Below are 17,257 nucleotides of genomic sequence, written 5' to 3'. Positions count from 1 at the left end.
AAATGTTTGGTGTTTACTGGTCAATAAATACGACATTTTGGCTGTCCTAATATGAGATCAATACATGAGAAAGCTTTTCTGGTTTCAAATATGGGAGAGGCACTTAGCAAGCTTAGTCTGTTTAGTGTTACAAATAAGGTACCGGTACATCTAATAAAATTAGGGCACATGTAATAAAAATTTAAAACATACAGTCAAAACATTATGAAATGTATCAGGAAGGCTGTTGATCAACAGCGATGAAAACAGAAAAAATGCTCACAATGTCCGCATTTGAAAAATATAAAAAAAACAAACCAAACCCCATGGCACTACCGCCCTTGAAGGGCCTTGGCCTACCAAGCGACCGCTGCTCAGCCCGAAGGCCTGCAGATTACGAGGTGTCGTGTGGTCAGCACGACGAATCCTCTCGGCCGTTATTCTTGGCTTTCTAGACCGGGGCCGCTATCTCACCGTCAGATAGCTCCTCAATTCTAATCACGTAGGCTGATTGGACCTCGTACCAACCCTCAGGTCCAGGTAAAAATCCCTGACCTGGCCGGGAATCGAACCCGGGGCCTCCGGGTAAGAGGCAGGAATGCTACCCCTACACCACGGGGCCGGCTTTGAAAAATATAGCATTAGTAAATTGAGACATTCCACGATCTTTGAAATGTTCAGATTCGAATTTATATTACATGGGAGTTCGGTATTGTCCTGGATGATATTCTAAATATCTGACGTCTAATAGCCAGGCTGAAAGGCTCAGACGGTAGAAACGTTCGACTTCTGAGCCCAAGTTGGCGGTTTCGATCCCGGCTGAGTCCGATGGCACTGTATATGAGGTGTTCAGATACGCTAGCCTCGTGTCGGTAGACTTATCAGCACGTAAAATAACTCCCATATAACAAAATTATGACACCTCGGCGTCTCCGAAAATCCTAAAAGTAGTTAGTCGGACGCAAAACCAGTAATATTTTCATTATTTATTCTAAATCTAAATATTCAGACATATCAGAGCTTCGCGCTGTCCGACTCGTTGGCTGAATGGTCAGCGTACTGGCCTTCGGTTCAGAGGGTCCCGGGTTCGATTCCCGGCCGGGTCGGGGATTTTAATCGATTCTGATTAATTCTTCTGGCTCGGGGACTGGGTGTATATGTCCGTCCCAACACTCTCCTCATCATATTCAGACAACATACTACACACAGAAACACGCAATAGTGCTTACATCCCTCCATAGAGGGTTGGCGTCAGGAAGGGCATCCGGCCGTAAAACAGGGCCAAATCCACATGTGCGACGCAGTTCGCACGCGCGACCCCACAGGTGTGGGGAAAAGCGGCAGGAAAAGAAGAAGAAGAATCAGAGCTTCGCGCTCTCATGGCTCATCTTGTTGCGATCAGCTGCTAAAATGTTGTATATAAGCATTTTTTGGGTCCTCTGTCCGGTTAAGCTTAATGGTCAGCCTCGAGTTCGATTCCTGACTGGGCCGAGGATTTTAAATGCGTAGGCTATAGTAAATTCATTTGGTTCGGGGATTGGGTGTATGTGTACGTGTCAATGCACTTTACATATACTGTATACACACAACAAACTACAATACTAACCACCACAGGAAATACATCCCTCCACGGGGAGCTGGCATCAGGAAGAGCATCCTATCCTAAAACTGGGTCTATCCCTATCAAGTTCCGACCGAATAAATATTTATTAAGAGCTGGAATAATAATAAGAAGAAGTAGGAGAAGAAGAAGAAGGAAAAGAAAAAGAAGGAGAAGAAGACGGCGCTGTTTACATCCTACTGTATATGTAGACGTTCAATACATAATACACCACCGAATGAGTTGCTGGTATCAAATGTAAAAAATAACTTTGACAAGGAGGATGGCCAACTTAGAGGTGTCAGACAATGTGCGTGAGAGGAAACAGTTGCTGAGTCAGATTACAAACAGATAGCTCACGTGTATAGGCCAGAGGCTACGGCATGGCTGTCTACCCCCCCCCCCCATCCATCCTTTTTTATAGTGGTTTAAAATCGTACCAACACATCGTAGGTTTTCAGAGACCCAAGAAAGGGAAAAGACTAGAATAGGAAAGGTAGCAGCCGTGGCCTCAATCAAGACACAGCCCAGCGTTAGCCTTAAGTAGCAATAGGAAAACACGGAAAACCATCTTCAGGGCTGCCGACGTCGAGATACAAACTCACGGTCTCAGTTCCGCCCGAGCTTCGACTGGAGAATGTTGTGCTGTGTTCGCTGCGCTCGGTGTGTTGCTACGCTTTCTGGAGTTTGTACTCTACGCAATGAACTGCAATTTTCACTATTATATTTTAAAAGTGATATGCTTTAAGAAGATTCATAATATTTCACTGAGTTGTTGCTTGAGTTTAAATGATCTGATGAACTCAACAATCCAATCATGTTTACCGGGAATAACATTAGTTAGATTATTTATTTGAAAACATACTGTAAATCTACTTGTTAGTACATTTACAGTGTTGTTGTACTTGGATAGTAAATAACTGTCTCTTCACTAGTGATTAAACTCACTCGCTATTTGGAGGCTAGCTATTATCAATGGACGTCTGACGATAGTTTAAGTACTATTTTCAGAAACTCAGTGAACAGGGGAAATCACATAGCATTACAACACTGTGCAAAATCACCATTAAACTGAACGAATAACATGAATTTTACTTTTCTCGGAGGAAATTCTGTCATTCCTATCGAATAAATTGTAAATCGTAGCTTGCACGCTACAACCCCGTATATTTGTGTATTGTATCACGAAGCTTGTAAAGTGTCAGTTTTCTCTGAATGTGTAAATATAAGAAACTAAAACCATGTCTAGTAATATCGAGCGTAGCATAAATCAAATCCGAATTTTTTTAAAGGTCTTTTTTCTTGCGACTATAATATCTTTCTAATAATGTAATCCAATCAACATTACGTTGAGTGTTGCGAGGAGTTCTTCGTAGTCACAATCGAATGTTACTGGTCGTATCCCGTGCCGAGTGTATTCGCTCTATCGCTTGAGTGTGACGTAAGTTTGGTACGTAAGTTGCCCGCATTTCACAGAAGCGATCCCGGCCGCCCAGCTGAGCAACTCTCAGCTGCATGATGAAGGTCTGTTTGTTGTGTATGCAGGAGATAAACCAGATTCAGCAGATGTGGTAATTAAACACATCGGCCATTTACATCCTATGTCCGTAGGAAACTGTATTAATAATAATGTTATTTGCTTTACGTCCCACTAACTACTCTTTTACGGTTTTCGGAGCCGCTGAGGTGCCGGAATTTTGTCCCGCAGGAGATCTTTTACGCTCCGGTAAATCTACCGACACGAGGCTGACGTACTTGAGCATCATGAAATACCACCGGACTTACCCAGGATCGAACCTGTCAAGTTGGGGTCAGAAGGCCAGCGCCTTAACCGTCTGAGCCACTCATCCCGGCGAAACTGTATTAGGACATCAATACCATACATGCGAACTGAAGCAATGAACATTACAACGAAGCGGCGTAATATAGTACAAAGATAACTTCCATCCGCGATCTGAGCGAGCAGATTTTCTCAATTACTACCCCCCTCACTCAGTCTGTCCACACCAAGGCGGTGGATACGACATTCTTGGAGGAAAAATTATATTCAGAAATATAGTCAGATAAGAAAATATTAGAAGTAATTGCATCGCTTTTACCGTAAAATCGTCTGAGACGGACAGACTGTACTAGTGCCTCGACAGCTGTTGCATGTTATAATCGAAGGTCGTACTTTAAAATTTTATGTATATATTTCTAACACTCGATGTGGTGTAGAGCCGTATGTCCAGAATGAATGAATGAATGAATGAATGAATGAATGAAGGAATGAAGGAATGAATGAAATACTCTTCTCTCCCAGTCATGGATGACCACCACCTGTGGAGAGAGTATTAATTTACTGTAATCATAATTAATATATGCAGTTAGATTTTTATAATACACAATGTTAGAGATAATCCAACTAAGAAAATATTACAATCTTATTTAAGTGTAATTTACTAATGTACTGAAGGTTATCTCATAAATACTTCTTGGACGTATCTTTAATGAATGACTATTGCCTTTGAGATACATCCTAGATCAGGGCCTCTCAAACCCCCAAAATCTCACGCGTGCAAACAGCGGCGCAGAGTGCCTGTGCACCGTGCATTGGTCCCGCTCGTCTCGGCTTGGACCAACGCTTCGTCTCTGGGCTACTCGGCTAAGCACGGCTCAACTCGGCTCAACTCAGCGCTACGGAGCAAGTGAGGAAGATGGAGACAGGGGGAGCGAGCAAGACAGGCGTGGGGAAAGAGAGAAACAGCGCTATTGCTCCAAATCGAGGTCTGAACTCTGGTCAACCAAGCGAAGTCGTCTTTTGCACCGTGCACAGTGCATGCACCAGGCGCATGCACCCTGAGAGGCCCTGTGACCTAGATTATAACTAAAGTCCAGAATGTAACCATTTGTTACTAATGTCTAAAATAGGGACATGTAAACAGACAGTGTCGTACCAAATCATGCTGTGCATCGTGTGGTGACAGTCACGTACCCGAAGAATGCATTACTCCAGATCCGTCTAGATGTATTTATTGCCCTCGTCCTCATCGCACAGATGACAGGTCTTTTGCAGTATACGAACGACTGCGTAGCATTAAATATAATATGGAACACTTTATTATCACTATCAAGTAGGCCCTAGAAATGGTGCCCACATGCGCATGTGCTAATACTGTGAAACAAAATAATACTCCGCCAGCAAGTACATTATTCAACAAGGAATTTCCATCCCTTTCGTCCCCTGCACTTGAACAAATTCCCAACAATAACCTATCAAACTCTACCATCACTAGTATCTCTGCCATATCCTCTCGTTTTACACCTAAACGTCCTCTCATCCCAGGGACTAGAGTTCCATTTCACAATCAGAGGAAGGCATGCTACAACGGATAGCTTTCTCCTTTCAACTCAGTTGGACCTTTCTATTCTTCACAATAATTTCAACCACAACAGCCTCAAACAATAACATGGCTAAAACTACAACTCCAGTGTTTGAAAACATTGTACAGTTTCTCTTGACTCTTAAAAACACGGCCTTTAAGAAAATCGGTCCATCTTATATATGTGACGTGATCTCACTACTTCTGGATCAGGATAACCATGGATGCCGCACCTCAACTTAAGAGAATAATTCAATGGAACTGTCACTCAGTCCGAGAGAAAAACTCAGCCTACAGATTCTAATACAACATTAGTCCGTTTCGATGTGTGTAGTCAGTGAGACCTGGCTGAAGTATATCACTCTATTTCAGCTCCTAGGCTGAAAATGTTTAGGAAGGGATCGCGATATGGACATGTAGGGGTCGGAATTATCATCAAGAGGAACATTTATAATGAAGTACCTCTTAACCTTAGAGGACCTAGATTGGAAACATGTGCCATTAAGATTAATTTCAAAGGTCCTCCTTTAACTATTGTTTCAATATACCGTCCAGCTGACCAGTCGGTAATTGAACAAGAACTCGTCGACGTTTCCTCGCGACTTTCACAGCCTGTACTAATCCGAGGAGACTTTAACCCACACCATTTAAAATGGGGGTGTCCTTCTGCTGACTCGCATGGAATACAGTAAATGGAAATAGCTGAAGAAGAAAAAATTAATTCTAATGAATGATGGGACTCCTAACCGAGTTTCCCGACCTAATCAAGCTTCTTCAGTAGTAGACGTGACTTTCACATTTCCCTCAATAGCACTAGACTTCTCCTGGCAGGTTATACATGGAACTATGGGATCTGACCACTTTCCAATATTATTAACGTCGAACAACCCATCAACCGTTCCTCATACCATCTACCCAACATATCCTTAGGAAATCGACCTGCTGACTGTACGAGTTACAAGAGAACGGTAGATCTCATCTTGGAGGAGTACCACAAAACGAATGACATTGCCAGAGACTAGGAAACATTTTGTGACTCCATAAACAGAGCCGCTTGCCTTGCAATTCCAAAGAACAGAACATATTCCTACAGCAAACGAACATCAACTCCATGGTGGGATAAAGAATGTCAAGCTGAGTTTCATGACGGACGGGAGGTACTTCATCAGTATAAACAGGACGCTTCAGAGGTTAACTTCCTCATCCCACAACAAACCAAAGCGAAAGCAAAATGCTTAATCAGACTTAAAAAATGACAGTGATGGCGCCAATAGCTCGTCTTCTAATCTCATAGAAATGCCCTCAATTTACTTCATGTGCGGTATCAATAAATGAGGACATACTGAGACAAATGGCTCCTGCTTCAGCTCATATATGCCATACACCACGCAGTGCCCATAAAGAGAACTTACATCCACTACTTCGTCCATCTGAACTTCAAGAACTTATTACAGCGTCAAAGACGTGCAGTAATACAGCCCCAGGCAACATCTACTATACAATGCTATGAACATGTCCAGAACCAATCAAGCTGACCAACAGGATGTGTTTTAGGAAACGCTGAGGTGGCGGAATTTTGTCCCACAGGAGTTCTTTTACGTGCTAGTAAATCTACCGACACGAGGTAGGCGTATTTGAGCACCTTCAAGAACCACCGGACTGAGTCAGGATCGAACCTGCCAAGTTGGGGTCAGAGGGCCAGCGCCTCAATCGTTCTGTTCATTTTATGCTGATACAGTTGTAGTCACATATTCTTTGGATGTCCACACCACTTTGCTCGCACTACTTTGTCTACCACAAAAATTATTGTCATTAGGATACCAGTTAACGCCTATTCCCACGACAATTCTCCACAAAAGTGACCTCGAATTATGTGTATTTCTCCTTGATAGTGGATTACGGATTTAAAAATTTAATCTAACATTGATCTTACCCTATCACAACTATACCACTCCTACAGTACCTCCTTTTGTTCCGTGGCCTACTCATGTATACGCCTACCTCTGAAAGTCATAAAGGGTCTTATGACACAGACGATGAACCCATCTCTCCAGTATCCCAACAACAATTAAAATTAAATCCCTTACATAATTCACTGACTGATTCGGCTTTCTACCGGATGCCAAAAAACAAAAAATCCCCACTCGAATGCAAGCTCACAGCTATGCGCCCTGAATCGCCCGGCCAGACATGACAGGTTGAAGACTAAAGTGATGGAATGTAAAATATCAGGCAAACACCCCCGAGGAATTTCAAGGGAGACCTTCGTAAAACAAACAAAATTATTGGTAATATATCTCATTAAGTTTTCTAACTGTTTCTGGAGAAGCCGAGATGCCGAAGTTTGTTACGCCGAAGTTCTTTAACGTGCCGGCAAACCTACCAACACGAGGCTGACGTATTTTAACATTTTCACTACTACCGGAATGAGTCAGGGTCGAACCTGCTAACTTGAGCTCAGAAAGCCCCAGCGCTCTACCGTGTGAGCTACTATCCCCGGCAGATAGTATAACCACTGATCCAGAGAGGGTGTCGGCTGTTTGAGGGGCGGACAAAAGTCCATCCAACACTCCGTGTCACACGATGTCGGTATGTAAAAGCTCTCGGGTGACACATTTGGTGTTCACGCAACAAAATTCATTAAAACTCAGCCATAGACGTCCAAGAGAGATGCGGTTTACTCCGCCCCTCTAGTAGGCCTAGAGTAAAATCAAACGCCAAAATTGACAAGTAGACAGACATATGCGTCAAATTAAAAAAATCCTGCACACGGTAGCTGAGGCCAAACGATTATTATTATTATTATTATTATTATTATTATTTCTTAATCTGTTTAACCTCCAGGGTTGGCTTTTCCCTCGGGCTCAGCGAGGGATCCCACCTCTACCGCCTCAAGGGCAGTGTCCTGGAGCGTGAGACTTTGGGTCGGGGGATCCGATTGGGGAGAATTACCAGTACCTCGCCCAGGCGGCCTCACCTGCTGGGGCTTTGGTGGGGGATGGGAAGATTGTAAGGGATAGACAAGGAAGAGAGAAGGAAGCGACCGTGACCTTAAGACAGGTACCATCGCGGCATTTGCCTGTAAGAGGTGTGGGAAACCACGGAAAACCACCTCAAGGATGCCTGAGGAGGGAATCGAACCCCCTCTACTCAATTGACCTCCCGAGGCTGAGAGGACCCCGTTCCAGCCCTAGTACCACTTTTCAAATTTCGTGGCAGAGCCGGGATTCGAACCCGGTCCTCCGGGGGGTGGCAGCTAATCGCACTAACCACTACATCACAGAGGCGGATACTACTACTACTATTATTATTATTATTATTATTATTATTATTATTATTATTATTATTATTATTAATATTATTATTATTATTATTCCGGCAGAGACATTTGTGAAGACATTACTTGAGAATGGTGGGGGGGGGGGGCTGCGTAGCTACAAAGAGGTCATTAGCGCTGCGCAAGAACGAGCCAAATGGAGACGACTTATCATAGAAACAAACCAGTCACGATATCGATGACCACATCAGATGATAGGAGTGTCATTTGGCAACTCGCTTCTTTCTATTGGACAACCCCTTATAGAATGGCAGTTATCTTTTTTAATTATTTATTGGCAATTGCCGTTTAGACCATACATGTATTTTAAATTTATATTTATAAATTTCTATTGACAAGAATGTCTGGCTCCATGGCTAACTGGTTAGCGTGCTGGACTTTGGTGGAACTGGTCCCGGGTTCAATTCCCGGCCGCGTCGGGTGTTTTAACATTCACTGGTTAATTCCTCTCGCTTGAAGGCTGGATGTGTGTGTTTACCATCTTGAACATTAGAAATCATCCTATGTAGGGCCCCATCCTCACAATCGTGCTGGTCGCCTACAGGCGTCGACTCGTGAAACCTGTATCAGGCCATACACAATTATTATTATTGTTATTCTTCTTCTTCTTCTTCTTCTTCTTCTTCTTCTTATTATTATTATTATTATTATTATTATTATTATTATTATTATTATTATAATTGGGTTTTCTTGAAGAACCTAATACAAAAAAAAAAACACAATTACAATGGGTTGACTTCACCGAATAAGAAACACACCACGATTTAACATGAATTTCAGAAGGAAAATTAAGCAGGAAAAGAAAATTGATGAATATCTCTGAGATTATGATTTGTACAAGGTATATTTTTCTGCCTTATAAAGCAAGAAGTCCAGATAAGTTATCGATGTCAGGAACTAATGTTGTTGTTTGCCGATTTATTTTATGGAAGTCTCCTGTTGCATTTTGGAATGTTCTGCAGACGAAAAATAAGTGGTTAATGTTTCCAATAGTAGTTCTATCACACGCATGGAACGGTGAGGTCACTACCTTTATGCAGCCAAAGGTGACTGGGAATAGGCCCTACTACCATGATTGAAGCGCATCTTGATAATAGTTGTGATAAATCTTCTGTTTGTAGTCCATTTTGAAAACCAGGCTTGGCTGGAAGGTATGGTTTTATAATGGAGAAGTAGTGACCTCGAGTGTTTTCTTTTTATGCTCTCCTTCCCGCTTCTATCGTGCATGTGCTAGTTTTTAAGCCATCGAACTAAATTGGGGAGATGTAGCGGCACATTCTCTGTTTGATTACATCGCGCAGTATTCTTCCCACGATGACAGTTGTTCGAAAACCGCTAATGTAGGCCTATATGTACTTTATCAAACAAGAAAAACAGGTTTACAGAGCGAGTTGGCTACGCATTCCCCGCCGTGTAACTGTTAGCTTGCATTAGGAAAATGGTGGGTTTGAATTCCACTGTCGGCAGCCCTGAAGGTGGTTTTCCGTAGTTTCCCATTTACACACCAGGCAAATGCTGTGGCTGTACCTAAATTAAGGCTACGGTCGCTTTCTCCCAAGTCCTAGCCATGTCCTTTCCCATCGTCGCCATAAAACCTGCCTGAGCCTGTGCGACGTAATACCAATAGAAGAAAACACGTCTTTCTATGATTCACATTCCATATAGAACTGAGGTAGCATAGTTTTCGTTCGATAGATTCACGCCAAAGTATATCTTCTTTGTTGAATATAGGATGATGATTACAATATCTCGTAAATAGAGCAACAGCAACGACAAACGATGCAAAGAACGTATGTCCAATTTCTTACAGAAGTTCTCCTGTTGTAGAGCACAGTTTATTGACTTGACAGCATGTAGTGATGGGGAGCGATTCTCAGCCTGGTGACCTCCTTTACCGTGCCTTGACTCGAACCCTGACCTGGCTACGCCTGGCGGGCGCAGTAAATCTCTCCCTCAGGCAGAACATCTCCTGCCTTGCTTTGATAGCCATGCAGCGTCTACTTGATATGTTTATCCGGGTTGGCTACAAGGAAAACCGGATCTTTCTGTGCAGACATAAATAATTCTTTGACCCGTTCTTCCCGGCCGCGGCTTAACATTCCAACACGAAACTTGCAAGATACGTCACGTCATATTACGTCAGTAAACATTCCAGGCCAGCGGCTTACGGCATACAACGAGACATTGACTCTAGCGTCATGGTTGAGTTGTTTATGACGTCACTGGGTAGTAGCGCATCGTTCATTCAAGAATCCAGCTTCATTCAACGACCTGCTGCCTCATGAATGGGTGGCTCGAACAGGGGGGACCTCCCTCAGTTTGTCAACAGGTTTCTCCACTGCTGCCTACACATGCCTGCCACGGTGTTTTTCTCTCACTACACTTCCTGGTATGGTGAACATCTTCAGTCTGCTGCCCGGAAATAGTTCCACATATTTTGGGTTGAAACTGAAATCAATCGATTTGTTTTCTGTCCATTTCAGTTCATATATGTACAAATGACAGTGGTTTAATTGCGGTGCCAGATTGAAGCTTCTTTTTCTTTATCTGTTTACCCTCCAGGGTAGGTTTTTCCCTCAGAATAAGCGAGGGATCCCACCTCTACCGCTTCAAGGGCAGTGTTCTGGAGTTTTAGACTATGGGTCGGGGGATACAACTGGGGAGGATGGCCAGTAACTCGCCCAGGTGGCCTCACCTGCTATTCTGAAGAGGGGGGTTGCGGGGAAATGGGAAGATTGGAAGGGATAGACAAGGAAGAGGGAAGGAATCGGCCGTGGCCTTAAGTTAGGTACCATCCCGGCATTTGCCTGGAGGAGAAGTGAGGAACCACGGAAAACCACTTCCAGGATGGCTGAGGTGAGAATCGAACCCCCTCTACTCAGTTGACCTCCCGAGGCCGAGTGGACCCCGTTCCAGCCCTCGTACCACTTTTCAAATTTCGTGGCCGAGCCGGGAATCGAACCCAGGCCTCCGGGGGTGGAAGCTAATCACACTAACCACTATACCACAGAGGCGGGCGCCACATTGAAGCAATCGATATTGTTATGTAAGGAGGAAGTGAGTTCACACAGAACATACTATTCTCACACTGCTCTATTCCCTCCAACCTCCACTCTTTGACCATCAAGGACATAGGTCTACCAAGGCGACCGCTTGTCTCTATTTCTTGACAACTGCAGTATTTTTACTGTGTCTTTTGGCGCAGGACAAAGCAAACCTTGTATTCCACCGACGTCATTTATTGATGTGATGGTATGGAAGCTGCCGAGATACGAGTAGTACTGAGTAATAGCATTCGTAGCACGATTTAAGTGTCTGAAAGTTATGGAAGGTGTTACTCATAGGACCGGCCGTGCTGCAGAAAGTTTCTGGCCCAGTGAGTTAAGCAATGGAAAACTATCTCACTTCTCATCATGTCCGACTCGTTGGATGAATGGTCAGCGGACTGGCCTTCGGTTCAGAGGGTCCCGGGTTCGATTCCCAGCCGGGTCAGGGATTTTAACCTTAATTGGTTAATTCCAATGGCTCGGGGACTGGGTCTGTGTGGCGTATTCAGCATTAGAAATCATCCTAGGTAGAGCCCTCATCTTCAGAGACATGCAGGTCGCCTAATAGGCCGTCTACGAGAAAAAGACCCGCACCAGCCATCTCCGGAGGACATACGCCATTATTATTTTTAGTTCCCATCATGCCTTTTACGCCGCATTATGGAACCGCCATTGGTATTTGCCGTACCTCTATAACGGCATAATTTTCGGTGGAGATTTTTGAGGATGCACTCAGCCTCCGGGTTGAAGATTTTCTTCTTCTTGCTAGTGGCTTTACGTCGCACCGACACGGATCGGTCTTATGGCGACGATGGGATAGGAAAGGCTCAGGAGTTGGAAGGAAGCGGCCGTGGCCTTAATTAAGGTACAGCCCTAGCATTTGCCTGGTGTGAAAAAGGGAAACCACGGAAAACCATCTTCAGAGCTGCCGACAGTGGGATTCGAACCCACTATCTCCCGGATGCAAGCTCACAGCCGCGCGCTCCTAACCGCACAGTTTGAAGATTTAACAGGCAGGTAAGAATGATCCTTGACATGAAAACTGTTCTTCTCATTTTCTAGTTATTCAACGTTGTACTAACTCAAGGTTGTTTTCAGTGACGTAGGGAAGATTGGGCTTATTTCTGGCAGAGCGTCGATATTTACTTGGTGAGAAAATATGAAACCACGGAAAACGATATGTACTGCTGCCAATAGTGTGGGATGAACCCATGTTGTCCCAAATTCAATGTTATAGCTACATGGCGTGTACTGCGGAGTCAATTCGCTCTATCTGATACGAGCATGTGGGTATTCGTAGTAAAGAGGTATAGGTGAACGATAGGGACTCATAGACACAGCAGAGACAATCCTCGTTGGTCTCTGTAAACATTTAAAGATCTCAAGTTGAGAAGCGTATAACTAGTAGAAATCAGCAAACTTGTAGTTTTATGTCACTTTTGACATCGTAATTATTCCCACGGGACCTTAAGTGTAACCCGAAAAATAATGACGTGAATTGTTATTCAAAAATGTCGTAAGTGTTGACAAAAACTCGAACGGGAGCTATTTAGTGAGAAGTAAGTGGTGATGTCCCTCATTTATCACATTCGCACAAACTGAATAGCCGAAGAGCTACAGCCTAGCTGCGAATAAAGAACTCTGAGTTCATTCGCTGAGGTAGTAATAATGCTGTGAGTCCTACGTCCCTATTACCAAAGGTTGGAGGAGACACCAGTGTGTTAGAAATTGTGCTTTGAAGAGGAATTCCTTTACGTGCCATTAAAACTACCGACACGGTCTCTCGCATTTAAGCACTATTAAAAGCCAGTCGGCTGCACCATAACTCGAGCCTGTCATTTACAGAAGATTGCGGTATGCATATTGAAATAAAAAATCTTAATTGCTGTTATTTGTTTAACTCCCTTCAAAATGTATATTGATTTTAAGAAACATCAAAATGTCTGAATTTTGTCCCACAGAAGTTCATTAAGTCCGCCTCTGTCGTGTAGTGGTAAGTGTGGTTAGCTTCCACCCTTCGATTCCCGGCTCTGCCACGAAATTTTTGAAAAGTAGTACGAGGGCTGGAACAGGGTCCACTCATCCTCGTGAGGTCAACTGAGTAGAGGTGGAAATCCTGGAAATGGTTTTCCGAGGTTTCCCATTTCTCCTCCAGGCTAATGCTGGGATGGTACCTAACTTAAGACCACGGCCGCTTCCTTCCCTCTTCCTTCCAATGATGACCTTGAATTTTACAGGGTGATTGAAAAGATGAGTGACTGTGAATTGTTACAGTCTGATATAAATAATATTAGTGATTGGTGCAAAAAGTGGCATTTAACCCTAAATATTTCAAAGTACAGTGCAATATCCTTCACGAGAAAATTGGAAGTTAATGTATTCAATTATCATATAAAGGATCAAGAAGTGAAGCCTTTTAATAAAATTAACGATCTTAGTGTTATTTTTAGTAATCAGAATGGTCTATCTTTCAATGAGCATATGTTAGCCTAAATATCGTTAACAACGCATTTAAAACGTTAGGCTTTCTCAAAAGAAATTGCAAGAGTTTTAAATCTGTTGCCCCATTGAAAATCCTGTATTTCTCACTTACACGATCTAGTCTAGAATACTGCTCTGAAGTGTGGATCCCCTCACAGCAATACTTAGTTAATGCCTTAGACCGAGTAAAGATCCGATTCTCGAAATGGAAAGTAAAAAGTGTTTGGGTATCAAGCTGTCATCGACAGATTATGATTTGTTTTGTACAAACATGTGTATTGAGTCTCTTAGAACTAGGCGCACGTATGTCAACGCACGTTTCATACACAAATGTATCGGTAATTTCCTTGACTGTCCCAATTTACTCCAGTTGCTACCAATTCATGTTCCTTCCCGTAATACCCGACAACTTTCAAGTGAAAGTGAACGGAATCACACACGAACTCTTGGTTTATGCAGGCTCTAAGATCCCTGTACGAAATTAGCGCGATAGTGGATATATTTCACTCGTCAACTAGTGAAATTCGCAGACATCTTATGGACGCTTCATAGACAGAGTGTTCCTTGTATCTTGTTCTGCGCATTTGGTAACTGAAAGTTATAATTCCCTCCTTCGGTCATTCCAAATGTATAAACACTTTTCTGTTTTTATGTCTTTTTTCTTCCTTATGTTTTTGTAAATATGTGTATATTATATATTGCTTAGTTATAATTAGTAGTAGTAGTAGTAAGTGCTGTTAATATTGTTATTATATGAATGTATTATATCATCTGTAATTGGAGAATTAATAACTTTGTTGATGGTAAATAAACAAATCAAATTTTAAAAAATCTACCCATCCCCCCGCAAGTCCCCTGTTCAGCATAGCAGGTGAGGCCGCCTGGGTGAGGTACTGGTCATACTCCCCAGTTTCATTTCCCAACCCAGAGTCTGAAGCTCCAAGACACTGCCGTTGAGGCAGTGGAGGTGGGATCCCTCCCTGAGTCCGAGGGAAAACCGACCCTGGATTGTAAACAGATAAAGAAGAATAAGAATAAGAAGAAGAAGAATTCATTAACGTGTCAGTAGCCTGGGACGCGGAGTTGTTACATTTAAACATCCTCGAACACCACTGAGTTAGCCGAAATGGAACCCTCTATTTTGTGAACAGGATTTTTTTGCTAGGGGCTTTACGTCGCACCAACACAGATAGGTCGTATGCCGACGATGGGATAGGAAAGGGCTAGGAGTTGGAAGGAAGCGGCCGTGGCCTTAATTAAGGTACAGCCCCAGCATTTGCCTGGTGTGAAAATGGGAAACCACGGAAAACCATCTTCAGGGCTGCCGATAGTGGGATTCGAACCTATTATCTCCCGGATGCAAGCTCACAGCCGCGCGCCTCTACGCGCACGGCCAACTCGCCCGGTGTGAACAGGATTACTTAGCCCACTGCGCAAGCGAGAAGAGAATAACAATGCATGTATACTGTAGTTTTTATGTGACCATTTCTTGAACCGATTATCACACCTTATTAGTGGTTGCGGTAATAAAATACTGGCTTGTAGATTCTAGCTTTGATTTTAGGTTCTATCATTTTTAAGATAATGAAATGATCTGTTATAGTTGCCCAGTTTCTTGATGACAATCGGAAACTTTCCTTATGTAGAAACGGGATGAAAATGGTCACGTTTGTCATATGTTCTCTTATTTAGAACAACGTCATATACTTTGACGAACACAAAAGAGTTTCTCCACGTGCTTTTACGTAGTGATGATGATTAGACATATCCCCAGCCTTTAAAGTGAATCATAACAATAACAATAAAAACATCAAAATAGTAATAAATGTTTCTGCCATATCTGTTGACTGTAAATGGCATAATTTCCTTTTAAATCCAGGTAATAGTTAGAACAAGATAAACAAACATTCGAGTTGCAGAGGCATAATTTAAATAGGCTAATAGCTGGTAAGTCGATTTATATTAATGATTTGAATGTATGTATTCAGAAAGCAGTTTGAGATAATCTTCTCGGATCTTGAGTGCACAGAATTACAGTACAAGTATCAACAAAGTAACATTACTTCCTCCCGCCAGTTTCTTTAGTTTGTAATTTTGCTTTATATCGCATCGACACAGATAATTAAGGTGCAGCCCTACCCGTCAAATGTGTAGAAAAATATGAACAACTTGTACTCTTCTTTTCCGTTACTATGTCCAGCTTATGTTAGTGGCAACCTCAGCACTAAGAGTTACAGTGTCTGGCCTCCGGTGCTCCCGGGAATTAATCTGGTACTCAATTTTGTTGTAGGCTGAGAAAACCCCAGGGCCATGTAACTCTCGGGTAGTGGAAATCTCCCTTCTACATTTTCCGACTTCCTGACGGGGAATGGAACCCCGCCCTTCCGGGTGAGGTGAATGCACCTTTACTTCGTTGGCTAGAAATCCTAAAACAAGACTTAAATTCGCATCGGAGCAGTGAGTGGAACTGAAGAAACCACTTTCAAGATTCTTGTCCCACCAGCCACAAAATTAACTCACTGAGCTCCCTTGGTCTGAAGGTTATAATATGTTATTGATTACACAATAAAACCAAACCAAACCCCACGGTACTTAACGCCCTTAAAAGGGCCTTGGCCTGCCCAGAGACCGCTGCTCAGCCCAAAGGCCTGCAGATTACGAGGGGTCGTGTGGTCAGCACGACGCATCCTCTCGGCCGTTATTCTGGGCTTTCTAGACCGGGGCCGTCATCTCACCGTCAGATAACTCCTCAGTTCTAATCACGTAGGCTGAATGGACCTCGAACCAGCCCTCAGGTCGAGAGATGATTACACAATAGCAAATAATAATTAAATATGATGTCATCATGTTCATAGAGATGTGCCTCTATTTATATATAATGAAATCCACAATAAGAACATGTCACTTCCTTGTTCGCAACTGTCTGAAAATGGGCGATGTAAGTTAGAACACGTGAGGGCCCTGTCTGTATGTCTACTGTACACATCCCTCAGTTTAATAAGAATGCATGGCAGGCACTTAAGCTTTTATATGTATTTATACACATCTCTACCCAATATTTTTTCCTCCTGCGGGAAGTCAGCTGGGGGAGTTACTTAGGGGACTTTTGAAAGGGTAGAGGAAGTGGAGAAGTGTGAGAGACAGCAGTGGCAGGAAGTAGAAGGCTATGTTACAGGAGGGTGTATCATGGATTAAAGGGCGAACATCATATTTAAAGTGTTGGCTATGGCCAACTGGTGCCTCTCCCACAATATTTACCATCTAATAAGCTTTCTGTTAAAATCTCTGTATTACTCGCCCAGTAAAATCTCTTTCAGAGTTAAAGAAGAAAGATTGTAGTTTTATGTTTTTGCTGATATCATGCAACAGGACCACTAGTTTGACGTAGGATCCCATTTAAAACAACGAGATGTTTCATATTGTAAGTCCTACATGCATTGGACGCCTTAGT

The sequence above is a fragment of the Anabrus simplex genome, chromosome 2, assembly GCF_040414725.1.
Source record: "Anabrus simplex isolate iqAnaSimp1 chromosome 2, ASM4041472v1, whole genome shotgun sequence".
Classification (NCBI taxonomy): Eukaryota; Metazoa; Arthropoda; class Insecta; order Orthoptera; family Tettigoniidae; genus Anabrus; species Anabrus simplex.
This window is presented reverse-complemented; position numbering follows the sequence as displayed.